This window comes from Medicago sativa, chromosome 6 (assembly GCF_051527215.1).
Source record: "Medicago sativa cultivar Bolivia chromosome 6, Bolivia_mono, whole genome shotgun sequence".
In the NCBI taxonomy this organism is placed as follows: Eukaryota; Viridiplantae; Streptophyta; class Magnoliopsida; order Fabales; family Fabaceae; genus Medicago; species Medicago sativa.
The window spans coordinates 97,069,133-97,077,597 of NC_140754.1; the positions used below are offsets into that span (position 1 = coordinate 97,069,133).

Consider the following 8,465-nt stretch of genomic DNA (forward strand, 5'->3'; position numbering starts at 1 on the left):
TCAAACGGGCCCTTAAATGCATTAGAAGAAACATGGATCAGTAGAAGTGAAATTGGCAACCAAATAATGACTTTTGCAACTTGGAATTGGCAACCAAACTATTATTTTTTACTTAAATAAAACTTAGCAAAGAAAAAAGTTAAATAAAACTTTTATATAATTGTCAATATTTTCAAGAAAACTTTTATAAAACATTTACATCATTTTTGTCAATATAGTTGTCTTATTAATTATCCTCTTCTTGAAAATTGGATTTTTTCCGTCAGCTACCAAAATTGAAAGAAGACGTTGTTGGAAATTTGGCATTAAATAATGAAAATCTTAAAAATACACTGTTGTGTCAATTTATCTGCATCCACCAAATTTAACCAAAGTAGATTACAACTTCATCATTTTCTTGTCAAAAAGATACTTACAATCCTTTTCAATCAATTCGTTATGTTGTTTAATATGAAGCGTAGCTAGTGAGTATCAATATCTCTATAGTGAATGAGGTTTGGAAGTTGTAACCATGATACCTTTTGATTTCTAACATGGTATTAGAGTCTGGTTCCATGCGTCCACTAATGACATTGATCAAGAGTGTGTGAATATTTTCTTAATGCACAATACTGGTTGGATGGAAGCGCTACATTGGCTGAAGAAGTCTTATGATGCTTCAAACGGTAGTTCTACTCGAGCACTGCTCCTAGCCACCACATTCCGTTTCTCACAAGTTTCACGTGCCAATCTGTTTTAGTATTGACTTCTCGATAAACCCTCTAGATTAATCATCTTCTTGGTGACCCACGTCGATATATCAAAATCTGTAAACAACTAAGGTATTGCAGTCTTTGATATCTTTCTCTATCTATCACTTGATTACCTTTGAGGTTGCATTTTTTATTAGGTTTAATTAATGATAATTTCTGCTGCTTTAGTACATACTTTCTTTTGTTTATGATATCGATTATATATATAGTTTTTTTCGATCTTGTGAATTCTATCCTTAGACAACATTTCAGTAGATACAACCCTTAATTTCAAACATCGTAATTACTTCTCATTCAAGCTTGGGAGTTCAACTTAGTTATTATTGCTCAGAATAATATCATTCACATAGACAATTAGTATTGTCGTTTTCTCATTTGGCTGATTGTTTATAAAATATGATCTGGCTAGCTTTGGCTGATTGTTCATAAAACCCTTTCCTTCCTAGTCCCCATTAAGAAATTAAGAAATGCAATTTTTTGTTACTGTTTGATGTAAAGGCTAGTTAAAATTCACTATTGAAGTTAGCAGGCTCAAATTAAGTTATTTTTAAATGTAATTTAGGCAAATCTCTCTCTTGACAATTAATTCTCCACAGGTTTGTGTAAAACCCTTGGCTACTAGCCTTGCTTTGTATTTATCTGCACTAACATCAACTGAGCATTTGATAGTAAACAAGTATTTGCAACTTCTTTTTTATTGGTAATTCGGCTGCTTCCCAAGATCCTTTTTGAAGAGCTTGCAAATCCTCCATCAATGCCGATTTCCAATTCAGACCATCTAGAGCTTTTGTGTAGAGTGTAGACAATACATCCTCGCTAGAAATTTTGATATATGCGTAGATGATTAAGGATCTTGTGATTTATGTTATTTTTTTAAACAGGGCTTTGATGAGTACATTAATTTGATTTTGGATGACGCTGAAGAAGTACACGTGAAGAAAAAGAGCAAAAAGACGTTAGGTAAGATAAATTTCTCAAATTTTATTTGATTTTTCTTTGCCATTAATGCATTTTCTGAATGATGTTATTGGAGTAAATAGCCAAAGACCCCCCGAAATTGCAAGGTTCATCAATTACCCCCTGTTGTTAACGAAACATCAATTACCCCCCTGGAATTGTTAAACGTTAGTCAATTACCCCCCTCCGTTAATTTCCTCCATCCAACATGCTGATGTGGCAGTTAACTACCCACGTGGCACTGCCACATGGTCAGAAAAGGCATGCCACGTCAGAGGGGGGTAATTGACTATATTTTTTAATTTAATTTAATTTTTTGAAAAAAATGTGATTTTTTTTTTTAAAAAATCTGATTTTTTATTTTTTTTGAAAAAATCTGATTTTTTTTGAAAAAAACTGATTTTTTTTTGAAAAAAATCTAATTTTTTTTCTTTTCAAAATCAACATTTTTGCCACCCACACGGACCTTGCAAATATCCCCCTGAAATTTAACATTAATGTGCAAATATCCCCTTAAATTTAAAATTTATGTAGCAAATACCCCATGAAATTTATAACTTATATGCAAATATTCTCTCCAAAGTTAAAACTTATATGTAAGTTACACCTTGAATCATAAAACTTTGATGGTAAAGTAAAACTTATTCATAATATATAATTTACTATATCTCTAATTACAATAAAAAAGAAAAAAATCACAACTTTAAAATAAAACAAACATGTTTGTTTTATTGTTACACATTAGAGAAACAAGCAGCTATTGTTTCCACAAAGCCTACTAGCCGCCAAAATAAAAGGAGCTGCATTTTCATCATGTATTAGAGTTTAGAATTATAATTAAAAGCATACTATTAAGCAACACATAATTCCTCATCAGCATGTTGAGTGTCCACAACATAGTTATGGCCACTTGTTGAGTGTCCATTCCCTCCCAATTGGGCTCCATGAACCATCTTCAATCTTCATGCACACTTTCTCCCCAAAGATTGCACAGTAAACGTTGTGCTTGGCCTCCAGAGTCCTAATAGGTGATCTGTTATGATCCACATGTCAGTTTTATTTTAAAGTTGTGATTTTTTTTTTTATATTAGAGATATAGTAAATTATAGATTATGAATAAGTTTTAATTTACCATCAAAGTTTTATGATTCAAGGTGTGATTTGCATATAAGTTTTAAGTTTGGAGAGGATATAAGCATATAAGTTATAAATTTTATGGGGTATTTGCTACATAAATTTTAAATTTGAGGGGGTATTTGCACATTAATGTTAAATTTCAGGGGGATATTTGCAAGGTTCGTGGGTGGCACAAATGTTGGTTTTGAAAAAAAAAATCAGATTTTTTTCAAAAAAAAAATTAATTTTTTTTAAAAAACAAATTAAAAAATATAGTCAATTACCCTCCTTTGACGTGGCATGCCTTTTCTGACCATGTGGCAGTGCCACGTGGGCAGTTAACTGCCACATCAACATGTTGGATGGAGGAAATTAACGGAGGGGGGTAATTGACTAATGTTTAACAATTTCGGGGGGGTAATTGATGTTTCGTTAATTACAGGGGGGTAATTGATGAACCTTGCAATTTCCGGGAGGGAGGGTCTTTGACTATTTACTCGATGTTATTGTTTTGATCAGGGAGGATCCTTCTTAAAGGAGACAACGTAACTTTAATAATGAACACGTACGTAAAATTCAAATTGCATTTTCATCAGTTTCTATGGTTTTGTTCTCCAAAATTTATGTGAAATTAATTGCTTTTTCAAATTTTAGAGGGAAATGATGACGAGCACATTGGTACAGTTGTTCCATTCAACAAGAAGGCTGGTTTACCTCTATTAAATTTAACTAGACCGTTTACCCGTGCTACCGCACGGGTCATTTACATTGAAAAATAATATATGAAAATAAATGTGATGGACTTCATGGAGTTACCTATTAACATCAATAGAGAAAAAATGAAGCTTGCAAGAAAAAAAATTAGTTTGAGTTTTGCGATAATAGTTGTTTCAGAAATATTTTACCAATACATACATGACCAAACATAAAAGATAGTCACATATATTAGGACCAGTCTCCCTTGAAGAAAAAAAATATTAGGACCGGTCTTGTGAAATAAGTTTAGATTCACTTGTGACAAATTAAAACATTAGTTTCACAAATTTGTTACACCATAACATCAATAGAGAAAAAATGAAGCTTGCAAGAAGTTGCATATAATGAATGCATTGTTCAATGGCCAATAATAGCATGACTAATGTATTCTCGGACAGCCACTCCACCGTGAGGCAACTTAGTCAATTTTTCTGTCTTTCTCTCGGATCATATGAACTATGCTTATGACTGGCTTTGTTATTCAAAAACTTAACTTATAATCAAATGTGGTTTGACATCTTTCTTTTTTATATTAGAATATGTGATTCAACCTGAAAATTCCCAAAAAAAAAAAACTACAATTGTTCAATTACCTATGTCATATAATTAAAATTAGGAATGTAAAAAAAGTCAATATATTCTCAGTCATTTTATTCCGCTGTTTTCTTTTGTCGTCACACCATCACTTAATTTCTTAATTTCTTAAACAACATCATATTCATATAAGAGAATAAACTGAGCAATACAAATGAAAGAGGATAAGTATAGATAATTACATAACCTAACCATATGGTCAATTTAAGAGGAACAACCAATACCTTCTCATCAATTAGCATATTATAGAAATCATCCAGAAAGGTATGCGTACCTTTGTTTTTAACTACTCACAGCCTGTGAAAGTAAAGATTATACAATAAGATTAGAACACTTGAATAACATGGTTAAAAAAAACGTAGAAAATAGCTTACTTTGTGTCATTGACATCAACAACAAACCTGGTGGTAAAGCCAAAAGATCAGGAGGAAAATGATCAAATGGAACATATAATGAGTAAAAAAGGAATATGAGAGATTAAGATGATTTAAAGCCTAACATTTTTTTAGGTTTAACGTGGAGGAATGTAAAGGGACACATCCTATATTGATGGTATAAAAATAAAAGGAGTTACAATAATTAATTGTTTTTTTTTGGTACAAACAATAATTAATTGTTATTTACATAAGAATAGGAATGTAACCGACCGTTTATTTATTTTTTTTATTTTTTTAAATGAATGAGTTAGCACTACTTGTAGATGAATAAATTGTACAAAAAAAACAGCCAGATGTAGTTGAAAGATGTAAGAATAGATAGTGGAAAGTTACAAAGCTCAAATGGTGAGTTACATAATAAATATAAGAATTAATATATGTAAATGGAAATATTTAGTAAATAGATGAGTTACAAAATCATGTGGACCAATAACAACAAAGCATCTTTGTCGCCAAAGAGTAGTAGAATTAGGGTTGGCAATTTTTCTTAACATTGTTATTAGTATTAGAAATAAGTTAGATTACTATTTCTCTTGTGAACATGATGTTAACGAAGTGATTTTTGTATGCACCAGACGAATACTTGGTTTGTTGGTCCTCTTATTTATGCCTTATTGTTGCCAGATTCTAGCATGAAAGCCAACTGTATTGTGATTCAGAAAGTTTAACATCGATATTATAGCCTTCCTCCATTTATTGATTTCCCCCATTTATCATGCAATACCGTCTTCTTCGCTAATTTTCCCAAATGGCACAAAGAGGAGAAACAAGGCGCTGGAGAAGATGAGGAACTAAACTCAGCCAAAAGTTGACGAAGATGATGATGATAAAGGCATGTTCTCAACTCATGCTCCCGATCATGATGAACCAATATCTAAATAAGATGACAGTATTTGGGAATTGATTCTGAGCATGCGTTATATCACATGCTCCTGGAGATGGAAAAACCTTTTTATTTCTTTTATTACAAGTAAATGAACTTATTTCAAAAAATCATTACACATGGTGAAAAGAGTTCAAAAAATGGAAGGTTCCTGTGTTGTGTGGGTGTATTTGATCCACAACCGTTAAACACGAGGTTCGACTCAACTACTCTAAAATCAATGGTTCTTCCCTTGAGTTCCAAGACATTCGAGTGGTATCAAACATGTTTTCTATGGTCTTAGCAAGATCCAAAAGTGGCATTCACACCTTAGTGTTTTTGTCATGGACTATACTTCATTTTTTTGTATTAACGAGAGATAAGGGAAGATACAAAATTTTCACACAAATTACATGGCTAAAACACTAAGGGAAAGCCATGGAATCTTGATATTTGATGATATCCACAATCCTAGAAGCACAAAATCAAGATTGATGAAATGTTTTAGGAAACTATCAACATAATTAAGAATATTGTTTCAGATATTCATCAATCTTGATTTAGTGCTTCTAGGATTGAGTCATTTATCAATCAAGATTTCTGGATTTTCCCTTGATGCTTTAACCATGTACTTTCTGTGTGTAAATTTTGAATCTTCTCATTAATGCTATAAAATGAAGTATAGTCCATGACACACTAGGGTATGAATGCCACTTTTGGGTCTTGCTAAGACAATCCAGAACATGTTTGATATCACCTGATGATCTTGGAGCTCCAACAAGAACCATTGATTTTGCATTTGTCGAACTTCTCCGGGTCTGACGGTCGTTGAGCAAATACATCCACACATGAATCAATTCCCAAAAATTGTCATTTTCTTTAGATATTGGTTCATCAGGATCAATAACATGAGTTGAGAACATGTCATCTTCATCAACTTTTCCAAACACACATATTGGTTCATCAGGATCGGTGACATTAATGTGATTTTGTCTAAAGCTACACATTGTAGCTTCACAAAATTATAGTGGCTTGCCATAATATTTTTTTTTTCAATCCCGTTGTTTATACAAACACACACCTTGAAGTTAAGTATAGAAAAGATACAAAAGAATAAGTAATAATTATTATTGCAAGAGTATTGAAAAAATGCTAACCGTATCTAATTGAATCTATGTGTAGCATATATAATGTATTGGCATGGCACAATCTTCTTTGGCATTTTACCTGAACCTCAACGAGAGGGATGTGCATCTTGGAAATGGAAGTCACTTGATTTTGGTCCCACATCGACCACTTCCTTCGTTTTTATGTGTTTATTTACAACAGGTGAGCCATATAGATGAAAAAATAGTTGTATCTAATGAAATTTAAGGATGATTTATCATTCATCGTATTATTTTATTATGTATTATTTTATTATTATTATAATTATTATCATTATCATCGTATTATTATAAATTATTATAAAATTATAAAATATCATCGTATTATTATAAATTATTATAAAATATTTAATAATTATTATCATCATATTATTATAAAATATTTAATAAAAATAATTATTATCATCATATTATTATAAAATATTTAATAAAATTTAAATAATAAAATTTTATAAAATATTTATAAAATTAATTAAAATATTTATATATAAATATTTATAATCGTATTATTAAAATAATTAATAATTAAAATATTTATAAAATTAATTAAAAAATTAAAATAATAAAATTAATTAATTAAAATATTTATAATCGTATTATTAAAATATTTTTTTTGATTTACCTCCTGTAATTTTTTTCTTCTTCAGAATACCCTCTAATAGGCCATACAAAAACGATTTTTTTATTTTTTACAAAAATTTTGGTTTTGGTATGACCTATTAGGGGGGTATTCTGGAAAAAAACTTTTACTGGGGGTAAATCAAAAAAAATATTTTACAAGGGGTAAACCTGGAAATGACCTATATTACAGGGTGTAAAGCACCATTAACCCTATATTAATAGCAACAACAGTTTCTTCGAATTTAATTAGATACACTACAAGAAACTTGCCATTTAGCAACGGCAGAAACCGTTGGTAAAGGTCTCAAAAGCCGTTGGTATAGGTCATAAAACCTATACCAACGCCCACCTGCTACCGTCTAGGATACTATACTTATACCAACGGCAAGAATGCCGTCCCAATAGCTTATACCAACGGAAAATTAGCTTGATGCTATAGATTTCGAAGCTATAGCAACGGCATTTTACACCTATTAAATAGCTTTACTCAACCTCCATAACCGTTGGTATAGGACCAATCTGTCCGTTGCTATAGGTTCTCTGTTTTTTTTTTTTAATAAAATTCACCCTAATATAAATATTTTTTAATAATAATAAAATTTTCAAAAGACCAAAAAAATAATATATTCTGCAATACTTTTTTATTGCACTACACAAAATTTAAGGTAACATCAAAGAAAATTTCAATTATATGATCAAAGTAGTAAGTCTTACAAACATTTCAAAATAAAAAAATAATGTCAATTTTATATAATAACCAACACAAAAATAGATACTACATCAAAAAAACACTAGATAAGCCTAAACATATCCAAGATAAAAACAATTTCTAATTTTCCTCTCTTCCGTCTTCATCACTGCATTGACTTGAAGAATTTATCTGGTTTGGAGTACTAGCACCATCTGTGGCCTATTAAAAATAAAAATAAAATATGTTACAAACTCTACTTAATTCATGTTATCATAATATTCGAAATCTGAACTCGAAAAGTAAAATATCAATTATATAATATACCTGTTTTGTAGCTTGTAAAATATCATTCAAATCTTCTTGAGATAATTGATTTTGTATCGCTGACATCATATTTGCCATAAACACATTTGTCCTCTCTTGACTTTCTCGCATTTTCTTAAGTTCATCCCTCAATTCTTGATTTTCAGACAAAGAAGCTTTTGATTTCTTAGGTTTGGGAATATTGCCTAT

At 30.6% G+C, this 8,465-nt stretch overlaps 2 long non-coding RNA genes across 2 annotated transcripts; one reads left to right on the forward strand and one right to left on the reverse strand.

Annotated features, from left to right (window-relative positions):
- The first annotated feature begins 1,580 nt into the window (after positions 1-1,580).
- LOC146918655 (uncharacterized) lies at positions 1,581-3,648 on the forward strand. Its single transcript, XR_015016327.1, has 2 exons — positions 1,581-1,712; positions 3,345-3,648. It is a non-coding gene; the product is annotated as an uncharacterized LOC146918655 (long non-coding RNA).
- Positions 3,649-7,920: 4,272 nt separating this feature from the next.
- Positions 7,921-8,465, reverse strand: LOC146918656 (uncharacterized). Its single transcript, XR_015016328.1, has 2 exons — positions 8,277-8,465; positions 7,921-8,171 (listed from the first exon to the last, which is right to left on the reverse strand). It is a non-coding gene; the product is annotated as an uncharacterized LOC146918656 (long non-coding RNA).